This window comes from Pteropus medius, unplaced genomic scaffold (assembly GCF_902729225.1).
Source record: "Pteropus medius unplaced genomic scaffold, Ma_sr-lr_union100, whole genome shotgun sequence".
Taxonomy (NCBI): Eukaryota; Metazoa; Chordata; class Mammalia; order Chiroptera; family Pteropodidae; genus Pteropus; species Pteropus medius.
The window spans coordinates 19,798,526-19,812,485 of record NW_024349801.1 but is presented as its reverse complement, the minus strand read 5'-3'; the positions used below and the strand labels follow the sequence as shown (position 1 = coordinate 19,812,485).

The 13,960-nt window shown below is 35.1% G+C and overlaps 1 non-coding gene across 1 annotated transcript; it reads right to left on the bottom strand.

Annotated features, from left to right (window-relative positions):
- Nucleotides 1-1,352: 1,352 nt before the first annotated feature.
- LOC120623159 (5S ribosomal RNA) lies at nt 1,353-1,471 on the bottom strand. Its single transcript, XR_005658692.1, has one exon. It is a non-coding gene; the product is annotated as a 5S ribosomal RNA (ribosomal RNA).
- Between the last annotated feature and the right edge of the window lie 12,489 nt (nt 1,472-13,960).

Sequence of the window (13,960 nt, the reverse complement as noted above, 5' to 3'; positions counted from 1 at the left end):
TTTTCCATTAATTTCCATTAAAGTAGGTTAAGTTATTCCAGAATTTTCAAATGGGGACACTAAGGCTCAGAAACATTGAGAATGGTTGCACATTTAGAATGTATATTGTTTTATATAAATTTAGGCTCAATGCTTTGAGATACAAGTTCTAAACAGAAAGATTCTTGTTTGTTTATTATTGGTAAACTCCAAAGAACAAATAGTCACACTTAGTTAATAACAACAGCTTACATTTCTTGAGCACTTAAATAGTAAGCACTATGCTGAGTGCTTTATAGGTATTAGTTCATTTAATCCTCACAACATCCCTATGAGATATTATTATCCCTATTTTATAACCAAAGAAACAGGAAAGGGGAAGTTAAATAATATGCCTAAGGTCTAGCAATTAGCAAGTGGCAGAGTCGTGATTGGCACCCAAGGAGCATGGTTGTGGAGCATAAATTATTAATCACTACCTGGTATTGGTCCCATTTAGTTTGGTTTTCCACCCAAACCCTGAATCTTCCTGCTACTGGGCTTTTGCCATTTCCCCCACATAATAGTCCTCTCTAACTCCTATCTAGACTCTTTTGGACTTTCAGGACTCAAAGTCTTACCTCTCAATGCCTTCTAGAGCCTACACTCAAACCCACCCATCTGTTATTTCTCTGAACTCATATTTATGATCTCAAAATCACATTTTCATTTTACCTTTTTAAAGGCAGAGATGAACTGTGGCCTAAAGTTCCTTTGTCTTTCTTGTGTTGAGCAGCACCAGATTCAAATAATTGCTGAAGACCTGAGGCCATTACCGTTTTCTGGAACTGTTCCAGCCAATACAGCAGCCAGTAGTCGCATGGCCCTTTGAGCACTTAAAATGTGACTAGTGAAAATGAGACACTGAATTTTTTAAATTTTTTTAATTTAAATATAGAAATTACTTTTCTCTTTATGCTTGTTAGAGAATCACACAGAACTACTTACCTTACCCCAAACACTGAGCTATGTTCAAAAGCAGTAATGAGTGGACTTCATTAAACAGTTAAATTCTCCATGATCTGGTAGAGACATTAAGTCTATTATAAATTGAGTTACCGATCCTTTAAATCCTTTCATCGAAATATATCAGTTCATTGCATCCTAATGAGAATTCGATGACAGTGCTTTACATGGTAAAAAAAAAAAAAATCCATACTGTTTGACTTGAAAAGTAGATATAAACAACAGCAGTGATTTCTCTTTCAAAATGTACATGATAAACTAAATGATGAAATAATTCAGAAAAAAATGTTGAGTTTTATCCTTCGAAAACATTTATAAGAGGAATCTTTTCTTAGGTTATTATGTTGTTATCTCAGATTTTTTTTTTACGTCTACAGCACCCGGTCTTCCTAGGTGGTCTCCCATCCAAGTACTAATCAGGCCCAACCCTGCTTAGCTTCTGAGATCAGGCGGGATCGGGCATGTTCAGGGTGGCATGGCTGTAGACTTTAGATTTTTAAGAAAGAAATAAAAGGTTTGTAGGACTGCACAAAAATACTGCAGAAAATCCCCAACTCCTTTTCACAAAAGGGAATACTCATAATTGAAAGTAAATTCTTCGCTTGTCCCAGATAGAGCTTGATAAAGTAATCTGTAATAATTTTTAATAAATCAAATTTCTTCTGCTTCTATCAGACTCCAAGAGCTCAATGTAGCATAAAGAGAATTCTAAAAGTGATTCTTTTATTTGCCTGGTGTGTATATCTCAATAATTTCATAATACTGTCATGCTTCAGAGAAAACAGAACACTACCTACCTTATAATTCCAAATTGCTCAGGCAAAATTCTGTACTCGCAACTCAATATAAATGGTCTTTAGTTCCAAAATGTCATTTCTGTCTAAGTTTAATTCAGTTCAGCACTCATTAAACTTCATATGCCAAATTCATTGCTGGGCCCTAGAGAGACAGAGATCAGGAAAGCCAGTACCCTCAAAAATTTTATTAATCTAAAAGGATATAGCCATGTAACTAAATAACTACAATTTAGTTTGATAAAGCAAAAAAATTGTGCATAAAGAAAACAGGTGACACGAAGAAGAAAAAGTTACTTCTCTCTACAAGAGAGAGTTGCTAAAGAAGGAAAGATCATACTGGCTATGTTTTGAAAGATGAAGAGGAGGTCATCAGACAGGCAAATGGTGTGGAACAGAGAAAGTTGTTCCTCACAGATGAAACAGCATGTTACTGAGGCATGATAGAACATATTTTGTACAAGATGCCATCTTAGAAAGTCAGATTCAAGGAAGTTAAATGCAAGTGATAGGTACATTAGACAGACGGTTTTTTTGTTTTGTTTTTGTTTTGCTGTTGGCACAGTTCTCCATCTCTCCCCATACCTATGCCTTTCTCACGTAACTTGCAGTCTCTCCTAGTAATAGATCGGAATACATTTCCCAGCTCCGTGTTCAGCCACATGACTTGCTTTAATGAACAGAATGAGGCTGCAGTGACTGTTTTGAGCTAGACTTTAAGAGGTCTAGGCTATTTAATCTTTTGTACCTCTGCCATTACCATGAAAAACAAATAAATGCCTAGGCTAACTTGCTGGTCTTTAGAAGATTAGCCACCTCAGCTGACTCACAAATAAACCCAGCTTTGATTAGTAGAACCACCACAGCCAATACATACAGCCAGGAGTATAAATTGTAGTTTTAAGTCACTACATTTTGAAATGGTTTGTTATATAGCATTATTGCAGAAATAGCAAACCGATTCAGCCATAGTAGTGAATTGAGATTTTACCTAGTGGATGACAGCAAAAATAAAAAACTTCCTCCTTCCTTCCTTCTTTCCTTCCTCCTGCCTTCCTGCCTTCCTGCCTTCCTGCCTTTTTTTCATTTCCTTCTTCCTTCCTTCCTTCCTTCCTTCTTCCTTCCTTCCTTCCTTCCTTCCTTCCTTCCTTTCTTTCTTTCTTTCTTTCTTTCTTTCTTTCTTTCTTTCTTTCTTTCTTTCTTTCTTTCTTTCTTATTTTTACAGCAGAAAAGAATAGCTTTATTAGAAGGGAAAGTAAAGCAACAGTACACTTCCAGATGTATAAACAGGCCCACAAGAGAAGAGTGGCTTAGAGGCTCAAGGGTCTAAAGAATTTTAATAAATAGATAATTAGATTATTTCCGAAAAATAGCTTCAGCAGTAAAGTGGAAGACAGAAATGGAAAGAGGATGGCTATGGCGAAGAAGTTATTCCAATGGTCCGGCCCCAAGAATATGCAGATCTGAACTAAGGCAATGGCAGTGGGAATAGAGTAGAGAAAACAGACTGGACAGAGTTTTAGAAGATAGAATTGATAGAACTTGGGTGACGATTGGCTGTAGGCAAAGATAGATGGCAACATTCCTACCCCCACCACGGCGCCCCACCCTGGGTTGACGTAGTTGTGGATCACCATGTACTTGTAAGTAGGAAATACAAGAGAAAGATCAGATAGGCCACTGAGGGCTAGGTTAGGGTAAGGAACAGGGGTATAAAATATTCAGTTTTAGACACATTAAGTTTGAAAAACCTATAAGCATCTAGACAGACATTCTGAAAGTAGAAAAAGATTCTGCTCTGGAGCTTGGAAGTGAGGTCCATCTAGACATATATTATTCAGAAACCATCAGCATACGCATGGTGGTTACTCCATGGGAGAGGATGAAAATATCCTTGGATACAAGAAGGAAATGTGCTCAGCAATGCTGGCTGTTGCAGAGAAGTCAAATGAGGTAAGGACTGAGAAATATTCTTTTGATTTAGCAATCATTTCACCCATTAAAGAAGGAACAATTTTGAAATTCTTACCATTGGACAGTGGTAGCCTGGGCCCAAGTGAATTCACTGTGTATTCAGAAAAAAAAAAAAAAAAACCACTGTTGGGAAATTCACTGTATCATTACTTTGAATCCGATCACTACTTCACACCAGATCAGTGTGGCATAATTTTGACAATAGTCGATTTACCTGGAGCACATATTTTGAGAATTCAACATCATTTGTACTATATCCCAGAAAGACCATTATCCATGATCTCATGAAGTGTTCTCGCTAAATCCAACATGAAGAGATTTCACAGAAATTGTTTTTCTGAGGGTAATGTACTTCAGAAATATTTTCTGATTTATAGGAATGTCACACATGAAAAAAATAAAAAACCCTCTCCAGCTCTTATTCATAAGTGCCCATGTATTGAATTTCTCTTTAGTGTGTTATATACATGACGTTTTCCTCTCGGTAAATTATGGCTCATTTCTGGCTCTTCATCACGATACAGCATGATGATTCTAGGAAACATGCCTGGAGATCAAAGGCTTATCTAACAAATGAAATACACACAGCAAATGCTGTGGCAACATGAATACGAAATAAAACCAGTATAGCTGTTTGGTTCGTTAGATACTGATGCAGGACAGACCTCGGTTATTGCTTTTAATAGTAAGGTAGTACTAGGCCATGCAAGGTGCCTCATTTGTAGCCCCCTTTTTGCCATGTGACCTTACTCCTCTGGCCACAAGTGATCAAACTAAGGATCAATATCCAACCTAAAGGCAACCCTCTAAAGGCCAGCAAGCTTTTAAGCCAAGGGGCACCGTGAGCGCACCATGAGTGTACCATGAGCGCGCAGGAGGAGACGCCCCGCCTTCAGAGATCCAGTTCTTAAGGGGAAACTAATGATCAGGGGTGGAAGGTGGCGGGAGGCGAGGAGAGTAAAAAAGAGGGGAAAATAAAATGTTATAATACATAATTGAATTAGATTTCCTACATATGTCAATTAATTATTCAATCTATAACATACACTGATTATCTGCTAAGTGGCAGACATGTACTAGCATTAGGAATTTAGCTGTGACCATGATTTGCATGACTCCTGCTTGTATGGTGCTATGCTCTAGCCTGGAATACTTATATTACTCGGGTCTTAATATGTACTATATGGACAAACGTAAACTTAATGTGTCTCAGAAGCTTGTGAGCTACAATTTTTTCTTTTGTTTTAAATATTCATGGTTTTCCAAATATATTATATTGACAAGGGCATAGCATTAAAATCGTGTCTTAATTCTTTAAGGATACCTACATTTATATCAAAATAAGGTTTAATTCAGAGCTTTCTAAGATTTACCTCATCTGAAACAAAGCAAACAACAGGATTAACGAAATTATAAACTATTAACTAGAATGTAGTCCCTGAGTAGAGCAAGAAGCAAAGTAACAAGATGAGGCTTGCAGAAATCAATGGTAGAAGAGAATAAACTGATGACATTTATATGCCAGTATTTTGCAATAGTGGTTATATGTCACCTATAAATGAAAGTGAGTCCTGAAATAGAAGGCTGAACATTTTTCTTTGTCCTAAGTAAAAGATAAACTGAAAATTAATGGCATGGCTTGCCCAAGATAACAAGGTTGAAAATAAAGATATAAGTGATTCATTAAACTAGATGGAAGAAAAATGGAGAAGATGGAATCTGGCGCTTGGTGAAATTGAAATGTCAAGTAATTGACATTGATGCACCCTGCTGGTAACTCAATAGTCAAGCAAAAAATTTTAATGCTATATTTCTTAGACCTACTAAAATTAAGAGTGAATGTCTTTCTCAGGAGATAAGATGGTCCAGTGAGAGTAAAGAGTTGGGGGAACATTGTTAAGCTCTGCAGAGTTTCTCAGACTCGTTATTTTGTTTGTAGCATCAAGGGACTGAAATGCTCTTCATTATATTCTACCATTCAATTTTTTCCAGGCTTTCCTTCGAAAATACCCAAATCCTAAACACCTGAATGCCTAGTTGCTGTATGAGACTTAGTCTTGTTGCTATAGTACTGCTCTAGAAATTATTTCTCGTTGTCTTCAGTTTAATAGCTTGCAGTTTAAATGTCTGCAGCTCTCTAAGCAGAGAACACAGACAACATTAGAAATAGAGAAATGTAATTATAGTTACAGAAAAAAATTTTAATTATGACAAAATTTTATTTGCATAATTTTATATGAACAAATTTGAGAATGAAATGAAGTGGATAATCTTATGGAAATTATTAAACACAAAATGGAACCAAGAATAGATAGAGAACTTGACTAGACTAACCATCATTTAAAAAATGGAAAAGTTAGTCAAAGATCTACTCCTCAGAGAAGACACAAGGTGCGGAGGAGTTTATGAGAGACTTCCACCAAACAAAGAACAGATAATTCTGTTATGTAAACTGTCCAGAGGAAAGAAAAGGATAAAAAGCACCCCATTTCATTTTGAGACAAATGTAATTCTGATAACAAACTAAAATGGAAAGTACTACTGCCCCCAATAAATCACAAGAAACAAATTTCATATATAAACAAGCAAAAATCCCAAATACAGTAATACTGCACAGAATCTGGCAATTTATTAAAGGAATTACATTATGACCAAGATCATTTATTCTGTGTATACAAGACTGCTTCGATGTTATCAAGTCTATTAATACAAATCACCATACTATCTGATTAAAGGAAATAAAATCCAAATGATCATCTTATGCTGAAAAGTGCACTTGACAAAATTTAATACCACTCCTATTAAAATGACGTAGAGAGCAAAGACGAAAGGAAAACATCTTCGTAGAGAATTTACCAATCTTATAGCAAGCGTCATACCTAATAGTGAAATACTCAAAGCAAGCATTCTCTTGAAAGTCAAGAATGAGATAAGTATACCTACTTCAACCACTACTATTTGCTATTATATTTGAAGTTTTAATCAACACACTAAACAAGAAAAGAATCATAAGATATAAGGAAATGGAAAGGCTGAGATAAAACTATGTCAGAGGTTATGGTTAAATTAGTAGAACTAATAAGGGAATTCAGTAGTATGGTCCAATATATGATCAATGTTTGAAAAATTAATAGTCTAATACTCCAATGATAAGTAGTTAAGGGAAAAGAGATCCATTCATAGTTGCAACAAAGCCATTACATCACTTAGAAATAAATCTAATTAAAAATGTGAAAGACTTATATGAAAAAAGCAATGACATTAAAGAAGCTCTAAATAACTTGGAAGAAAGACTATATTCCTGGATAGGAAAACTCAGTGTTTTAAAGACAAGGTTTCTCAGTCTATAAATTCAATACAACTTCATTTAAAATCTCCAAAATAATTTTTAAGAGAATTTGACAAGTCCATTACAAAAGTTTACGTGAAACACTAAAATTACACTTAACATAGTGAAATGCTTATACTAAGAGCATGTGAAAACTATTGCCAATTTATGGAATCACCTCTTCAAAACTTGCTTCTCAAGCACACAGAAGATATACTAATTGAGGAGAATGGCAGAGATGAGTGCCTGAACTATTTAAATCCTTCTCTCTCACACCTAGATCTCCATTTTTTTTTTTTTTGTTCGACCACTATAGGTGAGTTCTCTGAGTTAAGTGCACTACATAATGTGATCACTTCACATTTTGATATATTTCCTTCAAATGCACAGCCTGGAATTTTGCAACTTTTCATATAAGTCTCTTTGCATTTCATACTTAGGCTTCCAACTGAGTTCATTTTAATATGTGATTGCTTAGAATTAAAGCAGATAGTTACTGTTTCTTCTTTAAGACTCAAGAAGCCATAGAAATTTGACCTGATGCTTTTCGGTTAGGTCAGCTAGAAAATACAAAACACAAACTATGTTTTGCTGAAACAAAACATTTGTAACACACACAAATCCCCAGTTTTACAACAGCACTATTGCCAAAATCAGAAAAATCATTACACATATCTTTAAAATGTAATTTAAACATATATTTTGTCTAATTTTCCTGGATCACCATACTTTTTCATTTTTAAATTTCATAATTACTGTACATTTTCTGATAGCAAAAGAAATAAAGAATAGTAGAAAGGGCTATCATCTGTTTTCTGACTACTTTTTAAACACTAGTTCCCCTCATCAAATTTATGTTTTCTTCTTTGATCAGTGTATAAGTTCTCTCTGAACAAGCCCAAGCTTTAACTAACTCCCACATGCTAATCAGCTTCCAAATCTACAATTCTGTACCAAACATCTTTCCCTCTGAACTTCAGACCACCCAGCTATCTACATCTCCCAGGATGACCCACAGATCCTTCCTCAGTATATTAAGTCAATAATATTTTCTTTATTCCCTGAAAGCATCTACTCCTCTCCTGCCTTTCCTTTTTTGGAGATGCATCACCATCCCCTATTCATTCATACAATATCTATTGAGCACCTGCTATGTGCCAGATACTGTCCTGGGTTTGAAACTACAGTGACCAAAACAAAGATCCCTGTCCTCATGGGGCTTACATTCTAGTGAGAGGAGATAGACAATAAACTGAATAAGTGGTTTAGTATATAGAAGGCAGGAAAAAAAATAAAGCAGGGTAAGTGGGACATGAGGAGAGGATAGTTTAAATAGCATTGTCAGGGTAGGCCAAATTTTTGTGATTGGAAGGTTAAGGGAGCAAGGACTTGAAAGGTTTGAGCAAAGACTTGAGGGAGTTCAGGGAGATAGCATGTGGCTATCAAAGGGAAGCCTATTCCAGGCTGAGGGAAGAGTCGGCGGCAAAGGTCCAAGGCAGGAATGTTCCCTTGTATATATGAGAAGAGCAACCGTGGCTGGAACACAGTGAGTAAGGGAGGGCTGGGATGGGATGGGAGTGGAGACAAAAGGAGTCGAGGCCAGAGAGAGGATGGAAGTCCAGATCATATGGGGTCTTAAGGACTATTTTAAAGACTCTGGCCTCAAAAGGGCAAAACTGCAGGGCCTTAAGAAATACGCTTTTGCTTCGCCATATAATAATTTCATTCTCCATCTCTAAGAGAAATGAGTGCATATGTCCTCTAATATAATTTGTACATTATTGTCATAGCAGCTTTATTAATAATATACAAAAGATGAAATGACCCAAATGTTCATCAACATACAGATAAATTGTGATACATTTATATAATGGAACACTACCCATCAATTAAAAAAAGAAATAATTGGCTCTGGCAACAAAATGGAGAAATATCACAGATACTATCTTACGTGAAAGAAGCCAGTCAAAAAAGTTCTAGTATATAATTCTTCTATATAAAGCTTAAGAAGAAGCAAAACTAAAAGCTGTTTCTAGAAGTCAGAAAAGAGATTAACTCTTCAGTGGACAGAATGAAAAATGCATAAGAGAATCTCGTGGGATACAGGAAATATTCTAGTTTTATCTTGATGGTGGTTATCCAGATGTACACATACGTAAAAATAGAAACTATATGCTTAAGATGAGTACATTTTATGGACTTTACTATATGTATGTTATTACTCACTAAGTAAAATAAATAAAGTTGGTCAAATCTGCAGAAATGGTAGTGTTTTGGGAAACTGAAACCATGGCAAAACCATTTGGAAAATGGTTTTAATATAGTCCAAAACAAACCACCAACTGACCCAGTGGAAAGAATAAGAAAGTTATTCTTGGATGAGTAAAAAGGAGAATGAAAATAGAGGTATTTCAAAAGTAAAGGCGCACTACACAAATGTACCATATTCACACTAGCATGCCCCAGCCTCGTACCCATAACAACCTGGGTTAAGCCAATGGCTCAGAAATCACTACACACTGTGACAATGTTAGCCTCCTAACCTTTAGTACATTTTTTGTTTTATTTTTTAAAGTTGATTTTTATTGAGATATAATTGATGTATAACATTGTGTAAGTTTAAGGTGTACAATGGCGTCGATATGATACATTTATATTTTGCAATATGATTACCAGTGTAAGGTTAGCTAACACCTCTATCATGTTTACTTTCTATTTCCTCTCTTCTTTCTCGTCTGTGTCTTCACACTGGTAGCACTTAAGACTAAAGAATATTCCTTTTGCAGTCAGGCATGATGGAAAAATGACTTCAAGGGAGATCATTTGGCTAGAGAGAAAGGGACTCACAGGATGTGATCTCCAAGGCCTGACACTCCCACATCCTTGTATGTGTACCCCATCATCCTAGATGGGTCCTCCTAAATGCAAGCCCCAGATCTTTTCAGTCTTGCCTCGTACCTTCCACTGCCTTTAATACTGTCTCCTAATTAGTTTTCTTGCCTCGGATGTTCTCTCCACCCCTCAATTCCACTCTCCAACAGCCAGAATAGTTTACCCAAAAAGTAGATCTGATCATGTCAACCCACTTAACTGGTTCCCTTTGTTTTGGAATAAAATCCAAACTTTGTGGTGGTAAACAAGGTCTTTTACAATCTGTCCGTGCATATTTCTCTCTCCAGTTTGACCTCAGCAGGCATACTGTGCAAGTCCTTCAATGCAATATCATGTCGGAAAGTCACAGGTTAGCTTTCAGAGGACCACCATGACTCAAAGTCCTTGGTGTGTCTTACTCTTGCCCCCTACTGTAGTATTTGGATTTAGTTCTTGTGAGAATCCAAAGAGTACTAGTGACATTAGCAGCAATTCTGTCATTTGCCTTTGTCTCCTAGAATTGTCATCTCTAAAGTGTGATTTCCAAAACTGAAGTGATTAAACACTAGACATGGGGATTTCTAGAACACAGCTCCCTCTTCCTAAATGCTCAAAATATGTATGGGTGTGGCATCAAGTACTTTATTCTCAATGTATAAATCCTTTAGAATCTAAACTTTAGATTTTTAATATGGAATTAGATTAACCAGCAGTGGAGGAAGAAGGTAAATTTCTAGTCCTTTCATAGAAACAACACTGTGATCTTCTTGGTGGTGATTTGCATGCAAAATTAAAATTTATTCAGAACCAAAGTAAACTACAAATCCCTCAAAAGGAATACGAGAGCATGAATAATACATATTAATGTCAGTGAGTAAAGAGCTAAAACCTGGAAATTGCCTACACAGCTCTAGGTTTGTAAGCCTACAATATATAAACAGTAGTGCGAGGGTTTAAGACTAGCATCCAAGAATTGGCTTCAGGGAGTCTCTGCATCCCCCACATGAAAGATATTGTGAGCTTATGTATTTTGGGAAAAAGGGAGTTCATAGCTTTCAGATTCTCAAAGGGATCTAAGACCTCTTCAAAAACAAAGAAGCCTTGGAGTGATCGGGCTTATTTTTTTCTACCTAGAAGTAACCACCCTTCATATTTACCAAAAGCACACTCAAAAAAAAAAAAAAAAAAAAAGGTATCTAGCAAACTTAAATACTGCAGACCAAACTGCTTATAATTCCTGAACACAAAGATAATCAAGCAGTGGATTACTATTATTTTTAAATTGCTGCTTTCCTTTATTGGAAAGAAAGCAAGATAGACTTCTTATTTTTTACCTGTCTCATGGAAGTAACTTCTGATTCATTTTTTTAATATACTTATCTCAAACATATCTTCGATAAACAAATGAGAACTTTAACAAAAGGAAAGATATTCCTTGTTTGTGGTTAGAGCATCTAATTGTCTTGAAGTCATTAGTTAACATATAAATTTAATATGATCCCAATAAAGTTACTAACAAGCTTTTTTTTTCTCCTGCAGCTAGACAGGTTGATATTAAAAAACCTCTATTTTTAAGACTCAAAATGGATAAAAGACTTAAATGTAAGACCTGAAACCATAAAACTTCTAGAAGAAAACATGGGCAGTAAACTCTCTGATATTACTAACAGGATTTTTTTCCAGATATATCTCCTCAGGCAAGGGAAACAAAAGAAAAAATAAACAAATGGGACTACATCAAACTAAGAAGTTTTTGTACAGCAAAGAAAACCATCAACAAAACAAAAAGACAACCGACTGTTTGGGAGAAGATATTTGCTACTGATACATCTGATAAGGGGTTAATATTCAAAATTTATAAAAAACTTAAACAACTCAATAACAAAAAACCAAACAATCCAATTAAAAAATGGGCAGAAAACCTGAACAGATACTTCTGCAAAGAGGAAATACAGATAGCTAACAGACATATGAAAAGATGTTCAAGGTCGCTAATCATCAGAGAAATGCAAATTAAAACCACAATGAGATATCACCTCACACCTGTTACAATGGCTATCATCAATAAATCAAAAAACAACATGTGTTGGTGAAGATGCAGAGAAAAGGGAACTCTCATACATTGTTGGTGGGATTGCAAATTAGTACAACCGCTATGGAAAACAGTAGGGAGGTTTCTCAAAAAATTAAAACTGGATATACCTTTTGACCCAGCAATTGCACTTCTGGGTATTTACCCAAAGAAAACCAAAACAATAATTTGTAAAGATCTATGCACTCCAATATTCATGGCAGCACAATTTACAGTCGCCAAGATATGGAAGCAACCTAAATGCCCATCAACAGACAATTGGATAAAGAAATTATGTTCATATTTACAATGGAATATTACTCAGCCATTAAAAAATCCTACCATTTGCAATGACATGGATGGACCTAGAGGTTCTTATGCTGAGTGACATAAGTCAGACAGAGAAAGATAAATACCATATGATTTCATTTATATGCAGAATCTAAGGAACAAAAAGAACAAACTAATCAAAAACAGACTCACAAATATAGTGGACAATTTGGTGACGGACAAAGGGGAGGAGGTTTGGGGGGCTAGGAGAATGGTTAAAGAAGTTCAAATCAGTAGTTGATAGTTGGTCATGGGGATGGGGTGCATGGCAGAGGGAATGCCATGTTAGCATTAATAAGATGGGTAGGTGGAGGGTCAGGGGAGGGAGGGAACAATTGGGGGGATCGTTTTTTGAACTATATAGATGTCTAACCAATGTATTATATACTTGAAACTAATTTAAATAAATTTTTTTTTTTAAAAAAACCTCTATTCTTAAAACAATGTGGTGGTGGCACACGAATTAGAGTGACCAAAGTAATAGAATGGAAAATCTAGAATAGTCTCAAGTACATATGGAAATATAGTATATAATAAAGGTGATTTTTTCTAATTACTGAGGCAAAAAAAAGAAGACTTTGATATCTCAATACAACTGCATAGCCATTCAGAAAAAGATAAATTATATCGTTTCTTGATGCCACACACAAGAATAAACTTTAAATTGATAAAGAATCTAACTGGAAAAAATGAAACCATGGTAATACTAGAAGAAAACATAGGTGACTTTTTCTATGAGTATAGGGAAAGAATTTCTAACTATGATTCAAAATCCAGATGCAATAAAGAAAAAACAAATACATTTGAAAAATTTAAATTTTGCATTTAAAAAACCCTAAGAAAAATTAATGTACAAATGACAGTTGGGAGAGAATATTTGTAACATGTATAAAAGAAAGTTCTAATATTCATAATATATAAAGAATTTTAAAGATAGAGAAAGAAGACCAAAAATCATATAGAAAAATGAGCAAAAGTCACAAATAGACAATCACAAAAAGACAGAAAAATGGCATTTAAGAGATACTTAATTTCACTCATAATAAGCCATTTTTCTTCCAGGTGGTTATTGAAGGGAAACAAAAATATATGTCCACACAAAGACTTGTATACAAATGGTCATAGCAACTTTAATTGTAGTTCCAAACTGGAAAAAGACAAATGTCTATTATCACATAAATAGATAAAGTTTCTCTTTTGTTATTTATTTCTAACTCCATCCCATTTATAGTCAGAGAAGATACTTTGTATGATATCTAAATTTTTAAATCTATTGAGACTAATATATGGTCGGTCCTGGAAAATGTCTCATGTGCACTTCAGAAGAATGTGTATTCTGTTGTTGGTGGGTAAAATTTTCTGTATATGTAATTAGATCTAATTGGTTTATTGTGTTGTTTAAATCCTCTATTTCCTTAAGGAGGAGAGTTATTTCCTTAAGATGAAGAGTTAGAAATGGAGGACAGATGGATGGAATATACCTGGAGGTATAGAGAATTTACAGAAAAGCAAGTAATCTTGAGGTTTGTTATGACTAATTTTTGTTTGGTGTTGTTACTATTAATCACAAATATTAATAATAGTAATATAGTTAGCACAAGTCTGGCC